The 16,415-nt window shown below is 34.5% G+C and overlaps 1 protein-coding gene across 1 annotated transcript in view; it reads left to right on the plus strand.

Moving 5' to 3' along the window:
* The first annotated feature begins 375 nt into the window (after positions 1 to 375).
* l(3)76BDm (trafficking protein particle complex subunit 8 homolog l(3)76BDm) overlaps positions 376 to 16,415 on the plus strand; it is a 117,061-nt gene continuing 101,021 nt past the window's right edge. Inside the window, exon 1 of the mRNA XM_081756935.1 lies at positions 376 to 586. The gene's annotated coding sequence lies outside the window, so the exon portion shown is untranslated. The remainder of the gene's footprint in view (positions 587 to 16,415) is intronic.

Below are 16,415 nucleotides of genomic sequence, written 5' to 3' on the forward strand. Positions count from 1 at the left end.
GTGTACGTTGCAAACTTTTAATCGCATTAAGAGGCCTCCATGATATTTAATAATGCCACAAACCAAGCATAATATTACTTTTGCATGATGGCAAAGTGGATCCGTGATTTGAGTTGTTTTCACTTCTTGGTATGTATTAACCACCTTTTTTAAAAATATAAATTTATGTGACGTTTCTAAATAATTTTGGACTTATTATATATTTACATTATAATCTTTCACACAGAGTTTGTTTTGGATAAATAGCGTTACTTTTCCTTAAAACATTATGATTCAGATATTTAAACAAATAAATATGTATTTTCTTTTTATGATACAACCTGAAGAAATAGTTAGAACCCTACTTCAAAGTAATCCTACTCCAATCCGAGAACAGCTGAGTAGTGAACATGGCGGTGTGCGAATGCATATCGGCTGATCATGTATATAGTGTTGAATTTAGTGCAATTGTATTCAGTAGTTGTATTTTGGGAGATTAAACTACTATGTAAAGTGTATATAAAGTAACTGATAACGTTCGTAGACTAAATCGTACCCTTCAGCTCACAATATGAGACTTAAATACAAAACAACATACTGATCACAGGTAAAATGGTAGTTGTTGACGGTTTTAGTGATTATTTACATAAACGGGTTTATCATGTAATTACAATGTTATTGTGTGTGTATTTGTTTACTCGTAAGGGCTGTTGTGTTAGTTAATGTGCTGGGAGTCATTAACTGACAAATGAAATAATTTGAAGGTAAGCTTTTCGTTGAAATCGATCATATCACGAAATGCAATTTCCAAGATTAGCAAATTAACTCATTACTGTTCTAATTATGCAGTAACTAGATTAAATTGTAAACTTGCGTGTTCAGATTATAAGGGGTTGATAAGACATGGAATTTTTACGAGGAAAAATAGGATATGCTAGACTTAAATGTATACTACCCGAGCAGCATTGGGTAGTGTTCGAGAGCATGGTTCGATTCTCTGTGGTAGCTCATAGTTACATCATGTTAAGGTGTAGGTCCATGTTTGATATATCGTCAGTGTCAAAGAGGGGCGTTAAACACAAAGCATTAACAGCAAAAGTAGAACATCCCACACTAGATATTCTCAAACAGGCTAAAATCGTTGATTTACTATACTGTGATAACAGTTACTCAAAAACGCCCTAACCTATTCACCAGCTGCTTACCTTTGATAGCACTTTTTTATGCCGTAAGCTTCCTAGTGGGTTATAAACGAGTGCCATCGTGCGCTCACATCTAATAAAGGTTGAAACTCCAAGTAGAATAGGAGTTTTTAACACGTTAGGTCATCTGTGTGAAGAGAAAGTAATAATTTTACTGGCAATCGCTTTGTTTCCCTGTGCAGTCATTGGTCTCAACAGCGTAATGGTTAGCGCATTGGTGTTGTAAACCGAAGATCCGGGTTCGATTTTTGATCCAGTATTGCATATTTCATTGAGCCATTGCATGTCAAATCATTGCAGTGATGTTTTATATGCTTGCTGCTGTCATTGCATTGTGTGAACAAGCGAAAAAGTTTAGGACTCACTCGAGCCTACGGTTCTACCAAAATAAAACATTTATAGGAAAGATATGATGTCAGTCATTTTTCACGAAGGAATGAGAGTGTGGATATAAGTTATTATTGTCAGTGCACAGCATATTGAAATAAATTTTGAGTGATAGTGAAAGTATTGTGTGTACAAGTGTGCTCTTCAACTTTCCTCGTTTATGCGTACATCCCCATCGCTCACGCGCCTGCTCCTTACGGACGCAACTCCTCGCTACCACTTGGACCTGCCATACTGCGCTCCTGCCCTAGCTCGGTTACATAACATTCGTGCTTTTTAGTGACCACCTTGCACAAGTTGGTTCGTGTTTATGCACTATTTATACTGAGCCCTCCTAAAGTCAGATCTACAAATAGAAATGGAGCTCCTCATTTAGTGTATGCTCTGATGAAAGAAATGCAAAACTAACTTAACATGAAAATGTAAGAAATGTGTCAAAATTTGGTAGAACCGTTTGCTCGAGTAATGCCAAAACTTAAGTTAATTTGTGAAGCGGTTTCGAAATAAGTCCCCCAAACTTCTCAGAATTTATCAACAGTTGAGTGAGTGATGTTTGTTGGATTAGCACTTGGGATTGACGGCAAGAACGTAGGACGTGGTTAAGATGCCATTTTAAAGCTTATGAACAGAGCTTTCAAATGTCATATAACACTGTAGATCGTTCTTAAATTTTCTTTCCAAAAAGAATAATACTCGTAATTTTTTTTTCAATAAGTCTTGTTTTAATTTTTTTTTAAAGGATCATAAAACAGTATTTGGACTGTTACGAATGTATCCCCAAAATTTTAATTAGGAATCAGATCAGGATCATTTGTTACAACAGATTTCACTATCAAACGTTGATTTGAAAATCGTGTTTTTCATAAAATAAAATAATATCACACGAGAGAAACAAATGAAATTAATATTATACAATAGGGTCAAAAAAGATCATTGATTATATTTCTGTCCATGTTTTGAAGTTCGGGTCTTCTATGGATACTGCTTAGTTCGGAGTGTTACTTGAAATGCTTTATTGGTTGTTACTACATCTTTACCAGGCAGGGTACATAGTAGGTGTGTTGGAGTGACAGGGTTCACCTTACATAGTCCATTCACTGCACGAATCCGGAGAATATGTAGCTTCACATGATATGCAAAAAGTTGAGATCAGCCAGCTGAATAGAGAAACGTTACTTTCACTTCGTCTTTCCCCAAAACATATGCCACCCACTACCTGTTATAGATTGCAGTTACGTATCCACTGCCAACTTTTTGTCAAATTTGATGGGTATCTTTTTTAATAAACTTTTATAATACGAAAATACGTTGACCAAAAGTTTTGGCATATCTGAAGCTGCAGGCATGAACTGGTAGAATGTATGTGTCCCAGGAATTGTTTGTTCTTTGTGGAAGCGATTCTGTAGGAATAGTGCTGATTCGGTGAAATCTTCGTGACTGACAAGCGTAAAATGCACTCCCGTAAAGTTTGCCGGTGCCTAATCGAAAGCTGACGGGGTTTAGAACTGTATTATCATATGGATGGTGCAAACCTACTTGACCTGCCAAACTCTTGACTGTACCACCAATCCCATTACGAGGCCTCTTTCCATGAGCTGTTGCAGCATAATCCCATTCAGCTTTTTCAAATTAGCTTTGTGTAAACATAACTATAAATAGTTCTTTGGTTCTTGCACTGAGCATTAGATTCATCAGAGTAGTAGTATATATTTTTCGTTCTAAACTGGCTTCTTAAGAAGACAGTAATTTTCTGCTGAAAGCAATACATATCGTTAGTATTGAGTTCGCAACACTCCAGAACTACAACATAACTGACATTTGTTATAGTTCCTGTTTCTGTTTTCCTTTTATCACTTTATAGTATACTACAAACAGTGATGATGCCAGCTTTAATTTCCTGGGAATAATAAACGGAGGGTAATATATATATATACAGGGTGTCTCAAAAGTCCCCTGACATAAGGGTAACTCTGATATTATCAGACTTATAATAAAATGTAAGAGGGGAAACCGTCTCCAAATATGATATCAATCTAAAGTGAAGACTTTTTTTTTTTTTTTTTTTTAATCGGACGAGCCGTTTGGGCTGTACTCTCTTTATACGCCCAATGTTAAATGAAAATGCAACGTTCTGCTATTTACCTGGATCCACAACATAGATCAATGAAGTTATTGTTTTTTACCCTAACATGTCGGCCAGCCCCATTTCAGACAGTGACTTCATTCACTTACGCTGAGATTTCAGGGATATATTTATAACAGTTTGAACTGATTTAGTAGTATTTGGCGAAAGATAGTGGTGTTTTGGGATACAGATAATGTGCTTTGTTGAAATTGTGCGAAATATACCCACCAACCCGTACTAGGTATTCACTGCATGCAAATATTGCGTCTAATCCGCGTCAGGGTAGGGCACAGGTAGCAGGCGCGTTAATGAAGGTGAACATGAGTATAAAGGAACATTTTTTTTGTTTCAATATTTGCTAATACGAATGTTCTCATTTTTTAGTTTAACGTCTCACGATTATGCACCGAGATTAAGAGAGAATCTGATAGTGAGATAGATGATAATAGAGGAATGACGAAAGTAGGAGGAAACGGGAATACCTTGAGAAAATCCATGCACACAAGAAATAATAGTTGTCCATAATACCGACTTAGCGGGAGCTGGGATTGAACCACGACCACCATACAATAGAGGCGAGCCGTCTACCACAGCCACCGAGGCTTCTGTTCTCCCAAGTCCTAAAGAACAACAACCGATATGCACTATACCCCGGTTTCGCATGATTAATCAACAATTTTAGGTAAAGGGTTGAGTTGTTGAATTCTTGTTTGCAAAAGATTACACTATCAATATAGAACGTTTCATGTTATTGTCCATGTGCCCATTTTCCTGCGGGTAACTAGTAGAACGTATTCAGAAATTCAAAGCATGTTGTAATTTAGTTCTTTTTTAAGCTTCTTGGTTTATTTGTGTCGGTAACTAGTTACAGTAAAACAAAATAGTACGTTCCTCTTAACGTTAGTCACAAACTCTCCTACGTATGTATTTTTTAACGCCAGTTGGAATTAGTTTTTGTCGTATTTTCGTGTTTAACTTTTCATTTCTTGATAAATATTATTGTCACAGCACCACACGTAATTTTATTGTAGACTTTCAAATTATCACAAAAGACCGGCACTTGTGGCAAAATGCCATGTTTTGCCATTTTTACAATAGAAGGTAAATAAGGGCCATTTATTGTGTTCATTCACCAAATTTGCCCTTTTATAATTTTTACTTAAGTTTTGTTTACCTTTCTGCTTGAAATACAAGATGTAGGCTGTTACTGTGGAACAGAGATATGAACTTCAACGCTGTTGACCAACTTTGAAAGCACATTGTACACACATGATTGTGACGTGTTTCAAATATGGTCCTTTCACATTGGTAGATGTTGAACGATTGTTTCCGCTCCTCTCTTATATCTTAGCGGACTTTTGTATAGACAACCTTAAAAAATATATATATATATATATATATATATATATTTTAATGAGAAAAAGCAAAAAGACTACTACTCACCGCAAAAAATATGTAGCAGAATTTTCTTCTACATACAACAAGTAGCGCTTTCGGAAGATGCTACTTCCTTCTTCAGCTTGTGGTAGTCTTCAGAAAGGATAAAAATAATGAAGGAAGGGTAAAAAATGATTAAGAGGTTAAGATGTTAAAGAAAAAATCAGTCAAACATTAAAACACGAAAATAGACACTCACTGACGCTGTACACTGGAGCAGTGCATTTTTTTGTCTGTACAGTAGTGTTTTTTTGTGAGTGTTTGCTGTTGGTTAGTTACCGAACAAAACAGACTTATACAGTGGATATACTGAAAGTGATGTGAAGTTTTTGTCGCTCCAAGGGACAGCCTTTGAAAGTAGAAATACGATAAAGATAAGTGCCAAAGAATGTAGGCAGGGTGGAAAAAAATCATGATTTTTTAAAAAAAAAATCATTTTTGTTGATTTTTTGATTTAAATCGATTTTTTTGATTTAAATCAAATCTTTCTCCTCGTAAATTACAAGTCGCGAACTCAAGAAAAAGCATTAGGAATTAGTATTAAATGCTAATTATGCCATTTAAGTGAAAGTATTAGGATTGAATTTTGAATTAATCCCCAATTGTTAACCTCTGGTAATCCCAATCATTGTTTCTTAACCCTTTTAAATTATGGCTTTTTTTAAAAGGAAAATTATAGACTTTCAGTCAAGATGCTACATCATCCCTATTTATCCTAGGATCATGGTTCATACCTCATTCTCTTCAGAATAGAACAGCTTTTGAAACGGTAACATTCAGATTTCCCTATCATGCCCCTGAAGCGGGAAATTTTGAGAGAAAATGTTTTTTTCCTGACTTTTTTTTTTTCAAATTTTGATCCCCTCTGGACTCCCTTGTGTTAACGCAGATTCCTCAAAATGAGCTGGGAAACACTAAGGGGTGTACTAAATGTGTGTATAAAATTTCAAGCTATCTTGAATAGTAAGGACGGGGAAAATGTTTAACAATGAGCTAAGAACATCCCCACAATGCCCCAGATAACACGCATGTAATATAGAAATTTTCTCAGACATCTCTATTTATCCTAGGGTCGTGATTTGTATATTATTCTCTTCAGAATAAAGATGATTTTCAATCGTATCATTCAAATGTCTCCATCATGTATCTGGGGCGGAAAAATCAAGAAAAAAGAGATTTTCTGTTAAAAAAAAAATATCCTTTTCTCCTATTACCCCTCTGGACCAACCCCCTGTTTTAAGGTACAGATCTGAAACACTAAAAAATACTAAAAGGTGCATTGAATAAATGTGCAAAATTTCAATCTGCTAGGTGCAAAAGTAAGCCCGCGAAAAATATCCCCCACATCCCCAGATTCCCTTATAAAACAGGATCTCAGGCAACAGTTTCCTGAAACATCCTTATTTATCCTAGGATCATGGTTTGTACGTCATTCTCTTCAGAATAGAACAGCGTTTCAAATGGTACCATTCATATGTCTCCATCTGAATCGCGTTTTTTACATTTTTCCTTTGGACCACCATGTTTTCACGCAGAGATCTAAAAACATCTGAAAAATACTAAGGGGTGCACTGAACGAGTGTGCAAAATTTTAGTCTTTTGAATGCAAAATGTAAGCCTGCCGAAAAATAATAATAGGCATTAAATTTTTTTTTTTTTTTTTTTTTTTAATTTATGATGTCATCACACACTATGTCTCGACGCAGAAAGGCGTGAAAGCATATGTAACATATTCTACAGTGCCTTCAGTCTTGGAAAAGAAAACGAAGTAAAAATGTTCATTGGTACTTTTTTAATCGAATAATGAAGATTCGATTTTTAATAGGATAAAAATAGGTAATATAATTTAAAAGGTTAAGCATTAAGGAAAAAGTATAGCAACATTTATCAAAATGTCACTTTTTTTTCACAAAAGTTACTGATATTTGGTAGGGGCATATTTTTAAAAAAATAGAACTAGCTTGAGGCACGAAATACATTAATTTCACCTAAAGTTATAAATCTTTAAAAAAAAATCGGAGACGGGATAGGACCCCTCTATATACGCCCTATTATCTGGGAATAAACAAGCAGACGCGTACGCGAAAGAATTTTCGTCTCAAATGTGGATGGTGATTGTCCCGTTGGAATAGTTAACGATTTAAAAACCCAAACTCATTGTTACGGAGAAAAGAAAGCAGTATTGCTCCGTTACCCGTTCAAGACGGGATTTTCCCTAATCATCCTGTGCATGACACTTGTTTTTATACTATGCTGTACATACTGTACATTTGAATCTCATTGTATTATAATTATTAACTTCCGTAACCGAAATAATACACCAGAAACGGGATTTTACTTATTTTCACTTTAAATTATTTTATTTCGGAATTTGATTTAAATCAGCGATTTTTATTTAAAAAATCAAGTGATTTAAATCTTGATTTAAATCAGACTGATTTAAATCAATCCACCCTGAATGTAGGTACTGTTATTAGTTTTTGAATGTTACGAAATTTTATGATTTGGTAAAGAAAAGGTCACGAAATTTCATTTTGGAATTTTAATGACATCCTGACTTAGAATTTCATTTTTTTTTTTCCGCTTGGCCATTTGAAACGTGATGAAATTTCTCTCTTGTTAATGTAAATCTTTCATATTCAAGTAACTCTTCGATTTAAACCTTCTGTTTCTGCAAAGACTTTACTCAGAAACTTCTTTTGCAGTGACATCTGTCATTTAAAACGTTTTGTAAATTTATGTTGACTATTGTAAAGCGACTGACGAAGTTAACAGAAATTACTGAAACAGTTTCTGCAATTCAAGCGCATTTTGAAGCAGTAAGGTATTTTTGTTTATTATGTATATATACGTCAAATTAAGCCGTAAGTAGGCATGCATCTCAAACTAATCTATATTCTTTTGTTTATATGTATTTATTCATGTCTAGTATAGAGTACTAGCAAATGATCCGAACTGTTACTATGGACAGTAGTTTGCATTCTTTCTTCTGCATCTTTCATATAGAATTCTTTTAAACTCGAGGTGTCCCAAAAAGTTAGGACATCTCGTATGGACATCTTAAGGAAGGAAGCATCCCTACCCCTTTTTCTTCCATTATAGTTGAAACATCTAAGAGTACTGAAACATGTTTTTAATTATTTTAGATTAGAAGTTCAAAACGTCTAATCTTTAGGGATTTCGAGATTAACTGCAATCCTCTCCCCTGTTCCCACATCTTTTCTTTCATTCTAGGACTAGCAAAAAAAAAAAAAAAAAAAAAAAAACGCTAGAGCACATGTATAATTATTGTAAATAAAAAGTTCAAATACCTAATTTGATGTCTCTCACCTTTTCTTTCTCGATCCCTTTTCATCCCTTCTAGGTCAAGTGTGAAAAAAATTACTTAGAAAAAAAAAAAGATAAGTCATATACCAAATTTCATGTATCTAACCTTGAAGAAGTTGAAGATATAGATATTTTAATATAGTAATTTCCCCCATCTTTTCCCCATCGAATTTCCAAAAATCCTACCTTAGTGGTACTCGTAAAAAATCGTATGTGCCAAAACTCCTGTCCAAAGTTTCTAGCTTAAGCAGTTTGTCCTGGGCTTTGATCAGTCACTCACCTACTCAGAACTTCTGTTATGAAATTGGCTACGTAATATATTGCTGTCAGTACTGTTATGAAATGACATCTTCACCTGAGAAGTGAGTTACAGTGTTTCATTTATGTTCAATATACAGAGTGTATGTTAATTCCGTACAGTAGCGAGCCTATAATTCTGCTCATGTATTTGGTGTACACTATACTTTCCGTGTATTTAGTTGGTAAACAATAATTCATCCTTTCCAATGAGGAGCGTTAAATTCCATATCTTACTGGTAATCTGCATTCCACGATAACAGTGGCGGACACGGTAGCTAAATGGTGGAGCGATTATCTCTGGTAGGTGGGGTGTCTTGTTCGATTCCCGGCCAAGTAAGTTTGGAGTGGACAACAGTCGTGTCCGTGAGTTTTCTAGGATACTCCCGTTTCGTTGAGTTGATTTTCAATTTAACGTCCCGTTCAACAATGAGGCTATATGAGACGTTGACCTACTGATTAATGTGGAATCCGAAACACACAAGCTCCTATCACATTCCCGTTTCCTCCTACATTCTCACTCCAGCTAGCCTAACGGGCATAATCGTGGGACGTTAAACTGATTTTCCATGATAACATTGCACAATGTGACTTGTATATCAGGCAGAAAGGTAGACAAAACTTAAAAAGCAACAATAAAATGGCAAACATGACCAGTGATCACAGTAAATAGCATTTATTCACAATTTCTTGTGAAAATGGCAGTTTATGATATTTTGTCACAAGTGTTGGTTTTTATTTAGAACTAGGAAAATAATTGACGTAGCTGAATTTGTAAATTATTTATACTTTCTGTCTTTCATTTGTATTAACTTACGTTCCTTTAAACATATTTTTCTTATGTCAGCCTGAACAACTCTTAACATTCTATTATTTACAAAACCCGTTGATTTAATCAATTTTCTAGTATCCTTGTTCATTTGTGCTTCTAAAATCTTTTAAGAACGAAGATATCCAATTTATGTGCACTCCCCCATTTTGTATTTTTGCTTTCATGGACATTACTTACAGGACGCTAGAGTCCCTCCGCTGTTCCAAAATTATAAGTAAGTGCTTTACAACCAGGGTTGGCTGGTTTAAACCAGCTATTTTTTTTTTTTTTTTAAAAAAAGGTTAAACCAGCTGTTTTTTTTTTTCAAAAAAAAAAAAAAAAAACTGGTTTAAACCAAAAAACGAAAAATGTTCGTAAAAGTGTAAGTGTTTGTAAAATCTTGATGAACACACATGTGTGGGTTATCACGTTTCACTCCCGTATATTATTCGTATTATATTCAGACCTAAATTCCCCATTCATTACTCAAAAAGATCATACTACAAAACCAACTTTTTTTTTTTATTATAAGTTTATGAGCATTTGTTTTGTGATTTTTTATAGTTTGTTATTCTTGTTACGTAATTGCAATCAAACAAAAATTCTAAATGTTGTTTCGTTCCAATAATGTTTACTATTGTTAAAATACATCGAAACGCCGTGCGTTTTTGTGTGTGTGTGTGGGGGGGGGGGGGTTATACAAACCCCACGAGAGGCATTTAGTAAAATGAGAAGTATCTTTGGTATCTATTTATGTATAAGTGAGTCAAAGCCAAAGTGGACTCAAATAATTCGTATCTATTCACATCTCTTAATGATATGCAAATTAAGTCGTAGTATTTCTTTAATTTGCACTAATAAAAGTCGTAGTAAACTAACTTGGACTAGATTAGTTCTTCTGTACTCTGCAGTATTTTGAAATTGTCCATTTGTAATTCTGTATAATGGTTTCACTTGTTCAACTGTTTATCTTTTTGTCCTTCTGAAATAACTCTTGACAATTATATTAAGAAATATGTAAAGATCGGTACAAAGTATTTTTTATCAGGAGTCCGTGAGTGAGTCGGCAGACGTATCGTATTTGTGGCCAATTAGTCCCGGTTTCAAGTTCAAATAGAGGACAGTTTCTCTCGGGTGTAAGTCGAGAAGAGGTTTGGATTCCGCTTTAAGCTTATGTGACCCCTTCTAGCATAACCCGGTTGTTGCATAATAACACCAAGGCGAAACAAACTTACTTCTGTCCATATGTAATACAAATACACAGAGCAAATTATTTAATTTTATTTTAAAGAAACATGGTTTTTGCCAACCCAGCTTATAACATACTGGTACAAGATAATTGGTTACAAATTAGAGCTAAACCACATAAGATAAAAATAGTATAAGACTTACGTAAGTAAAATTATGATGTTCGCTTAGAAATTTGCGAGATAATGTCTAAGCAAATACAAGATTAAAGCACAATGGAGTGAATTGGGATTTCACAGAAGAGTTTTTAAAAATGCGTTAAGTGAGGTTAGTAATTTAATTAAAGGCAGAAATAGACGCATTTTAAATGAAATCATTAAAAGATCGGTGAGTCACTTAGCTCCTTGGTTCATTGCGTCTATAAGAGTTTTCCTGTTGGTTTCACCCACTTATTGTGTAGCATTTTGCACTTTTAGTGCAGTGGTTCTAAAGTTGAATTTGAATAAATTGTAGATTTTTATAACGCTGATTTCTGTATGAAAGAATTGAAGATTCAAAAGTTCTGTATGTATTAACTATGTGGGAGTCATATAGACCTATAGTTTGCAGTAGTTCAGCGGCCACATGTAATGTGTTAACATTAACTTTCAAAAGATTCGAGTTTCAGTGTATTATAATGGCTACATACCGATACAAATAATTTGTTATATCACTAATTATAGTTTAATTTTTACTCTGAAGTTAAATGTATACGCTACATCAAGAAAGGAAGAAGCAAAAAAAAAAAAAGTTAAAATCGTCAATTCTTTCAGAAAGAAATCGACGTAAAAATGTTTCTATATAAGTAGACTTGTTTCAATTTTAGAACCTTTGCACAAAAAGTGTAAAATGCTTTTATAAAGTGATTCGATCTTCATGTGAAGTTATCTGTTAATAATTTGAGTAGGCATAATTGTGTGACACACATGAAAAGAGAGCTCTAAAGCTAATGTGTGATTAGCCACATCGATGATTTCCGTAACACTTTGAGTGCTGGGTTCTGAAGTACAGGCTTTCCCAAGAATGCTTTTTTTTTTTTTTTTTTTTTTTTTTTTTTTTTTTTTTTTTTTTTTTTTAAGTTATCTCTCAAAATCTAGGAAAGCTAAAATTATACAACATGCATCGTTTGAAAGTTTAGACCTTGTTCTTTATTCTTATGTATAATATTCTGTATTCCAACCACAAAACCATTACAAATAACATTTACACGTAGTGCAAGGAAACTGAATGCAAATATGAGAATTGTTATCTCAAGCTTACTTACCTGACATATCTGATATTTCTGTTGCTACATAGTCTGGATCATTATTACAATCGTCCAATAACTCTCCTTCAAACAATTCAGCATTACTGTCGCTTAATTCCGCTTCTAAACAAGCGTATTGAATTGTCCGACAGGCTCTTTCTCGCCATTATGACGGTCAAACAATAAGCACATGGTCTTTAAACCCTGGCGGTAACAAGGTATTAATTAGGATCTTCACGCCATCTATTGACGAAATTCCGAACTTCTAAGTCCAAGGGATATTTCAAAACTGCTAACTCATATAATAAAGAAGCAAAAACCATTGAAACAAATTTTGAATCACATCACGTATAAATACGGAATTAGCACTCAAAGTGTTAAGAAATTCATTCCTCTTTGAGGAGAACATCAATAATGTAAATACGTACTAGCATCGGTCGCGAATACTTCTAACTTATAAATGAAGCAGATAATTGATACAGTGTTTTCACACACAAAGTTTGGCCCAGTTTTGATAAGATCTCTGATAAAACAACACATTAGAGGTGCAAAGGATCAGGATTCTGCTATTTCCTAGGCATATTCAAACATAACTTAAAAGAGAGAAAATTATTAGGAAAACGTCATCACAAAATAGAGAAATTTGTTTGAGTTATATTAGGATCTATCTCGGGAAGATTAGATGAGGCAATCTCGACAAGAATTAGGATAAAATTAGAAGTAGTTTCATTCAAATATGTCAATCATGGTACTTTTGAACTGAATAGGTAACAGTTTTTCGGTTATGTCCAGAGGCTCTAAGTTGACTATATGTTATGGCCATATAGTTTGACTATATGTAAGTGAAATGAAGTCAAGTTAAGACATGACAACACTGATTCTTTCATCGTAACATGTACCATTGTTTTATTGTATATGTAACTGTCATTTTCTAGCTTTGAGATAGTGTAGGTATTCATCAATAGCTAAAGCAAAGACTTTGTTGTTAGTGTTTTATGAAACAGGACTAAGGTGAATAACGTGTAAAATGTGCAGTATCCAACTTTTTGCAATTAGTGTTTGGCAGATGGTAGTTTGGTTATCGAAATAACCAAGAAACGTACCATCAAAATAGAAACAGGTTATTCACCTCCCGGTAAAACATTGGAAGTTTGGTGACAGGTGGATTAGCCACAGTCGATCTACTTCTTGGGCAACAAGTTTTTCGAATTTGGTTTCTTTTTGTGGTTGGTATTAAAATAAATATATGCTAAAAGTAACTTCAAATAATCTGATCCTAAAAGAGGGAATTCGTATAGTTACTAAATCTGTTCAGATCGTATGTCGTATTAAATCCGACATAGTAATTTTTCTATACTGGTTCTTTCGGAATTTGTCCGACGCGTTTTCTCACGTAGCTCTAGCCAAGAGATAGTCCATATGGGTACTCGTTTTGTTTCTTGCTAGACTGTATATTTTGATGTGAATAGGTGATCATATGTTGTATACGTGTAGTTGTGCTAGTAGGAAATTGACAGAGAGAATGCGTGTGAGTAGCGACGATATTGCAAATGATTCTTTTGCGAACATTGAGGTTGAAAATTATGTTGTGTAACCTAAAATAGAGAATAAATCCACCATATGATTTTTTTTATGTTCTTCCTTTTTTAAATTTGCAGAATAATTAGCAATCCGCCAAGCTCTTTCCCGCTCGAAATAATTAATACCTCACTGGGAGTATGTGAGTGGCAGAACAGATTCTGGACAACCCAAACGTGGATCGCCAACGTGCAATTTTGAAATTCCGGAAATGGTAACAAATATCTTTGGATACCAATGGAGTATGGGGGAAGGTCAGGTGTTAAACAGCTGTGTGTCGTCAAAATTTGAAGTTTAAGAAACTGTTTTTAAGTAGAAGTGTGTGATATTCGGATTTGGTTATCAGTATCGAAATTTAAAAATATCGAAGAAGTTTTCTGTCGAAGATTTAAAGAACACAGGATTACCCGAGAACATTATTAACATTATGGTATCACTTGTTACTCCCCTCATTTCACAACTTTAACACTTAAAGACCCATGGACAACTATAGTTGCCCTCTTGTTACGAGGCGTTCAGTCCCGGAGACAACTTTAGTTGCCGTGCACCCATCAAGGCCAGCTCCCGCACTTCAGCACGCAGTTGACGAAAGAAGCCAACAGCTTCACACAGCTAGTCCCTTCTGTTTACTTTTCACTAATATTTATCACCTTCATGCCTACAGGTCACGTACTGCGTAGATTTATATGAAATGCTGTGTCAAATGTATATACCCCAAAAAGATATGAGTACTCAGAAGGAAAAAAAAAAACTTGTTATTTTTTTCTCCTGTTTTATAAGCCAGTGGAAGTGTGTGTGGTTGTTTCGACATTCTTCTTGTAATTTGCTTAGGCTTCACGTCCTCTTTTTAGTTAAGCTTCTGGCGATGAATACCACCGCAACAAGTCGTGGTTCTTATGATAGTGGCGTATTTTCGCCCGGAGAAATTACGGAAATAATAGATGATAGTGACTCCGATGCTTTTGAAACGGACGATGAATCTAATGTTTAGACATTGCTACAATATTAGAATAACTAGAATCTTTCGACAGTGACACGAAAACAACACTCGATGCTGTTCTTAGCACTAGTTCTCAACCATCGCGCCGCGCTTCTAAACGTCCTCGCACCTAACATGTCACCAAAAGGGACAAAAGGGGGCGGAGTGACATATTGTGATATGTAGTGCATATTTAAACTTATTTATATTTAGTTGTATGGTCGTTTGCAATTTACACGAAATTATCGGACAATGTATCTTTCTATTGGATTTCCAACATACAAAAAATATTCCTTAAAGTTTGCAACACTGTGTATTCAACGGTAACAATGCTAAGTGCATTACTGCTTTTCTGTTATATTAGTACATTTTTATTCGATTGAATCTGAAAGTTTCATTCACTTTAAAAGGGTAGTTTCTGAGTAACAAAATTTTAAAAATACATTTAAAATGGCCGGGATACAAGCGTTTCTACATTTAAATCCCCTCCGGGTCTTTAATAGTGTTCTGGGATGATTTTGTATTCTTCAAATCATAGTCCAAATAAAATCCTCTTCGAAAATGACTATGTAAGGTAACAAGCGCTTCTAGAAGAAAGGTTACTCACGAAGATTTTAGCGAGAAACGAAATATATAATTACAATTATTTTTTTGGATACAAGATGATTGCCTGCTTTTCATTATATATATATGTATTATAGTGTTCATCAGTTTAGTAAACGGAAAAGAGAAAAAGAAACCCAGTTAAAATATCTTTCGAAATTTTAATATTGAGTCCTTTCTTCGGTTCACAGGTAAAAGAACTTGTACTATATTTAAAGGGAAAGCGTTGGTTTTAAATGCACATTTACCAGATAAATTTGTTATAAACGTAACAGTGTGGCATCATTGATTCTGTAGTGATATGTGCAAAAGCGAAACATGAATTCACCAAAACAAATGCACCAAGGAACATAATAAGCTGCGCGGATTTTCAAAGCTTATATTGTAATCTTATCCTTGGCTGTGTCTGGTCAGGGTTGAAAAAAAAAAGTTTTTTATGTTTAAAAAGTTTTTTTTTGTTTAAAACGTTTTTAACGTTTAAAACAAAGTACTTTGTTTTAAACAAAAAAAAAAAAACATTTAAAATGTTTGTTTAAAACAATAATCTAAATAGGCATATATATTACATTTTTACACTCTTAGGTACTGCTTGCCATCTATATTGAACCGCTAGATCAAATTTCGGGAACTCCCCTAATCTCGATCCGCCCACATGTTCAATTCCGGAGAAAGAAATCGGGATTTCCCGATCTCCATTCACAGAACGTTCTACTGGTCGTCTGCATTCTTAATCTTTAAACTCCCATTGACGCAATTTCTGTAGCAGGGCTTTAAACCTCAATGGCTCATGGTGCTATAGTGGGAGAGGGGAGAGAATGTCTAATTCAATGAATGTTTTTCTGCGCATATTTTTTTTTTAAAATATTACCTCCATAAAACGAATTCATTACGCAATGACAGCAATGGCTACCGTTTCTTATATTATTGTCACAAGTATGTGGCCTACACATTAGCATCATTTTGTCAGTGTAGGGTGGCTGCAACGGTTGCCAGGGCCCCGCAAAGTCAATATTTTCATATTTTTAATGATTTTTTTATGTCTATAAGCTTTCCAATGGTGTATAACTTACGACTCTGTGATAATTAAGGGGGTCACCAGAGTCCCGAACGTGAGAGTCTACCATTTTGTTAAAATCCCTGGCAGGTGTCTAGAGTTAATTGTGTTGTTATGCCGTAGACACTAATCATTATTAGCTACCTATGTTACAGATAGAGAT

This window comes from Thermobia domestica, chromosome 1 (genome assembly GCF_964235325.1).
Source record: "Thermobia domestica chromosome 1, izTheDome1.hap1.1, whole genome shotgun sequence".
In the NCBI taxonomy this organism is placed as follows: Eukaryota; Metazoa; Arthropoda; class Insecta; order Zygentoma; family Lepismatidae; genus Thermobia; species Thermobia domestica.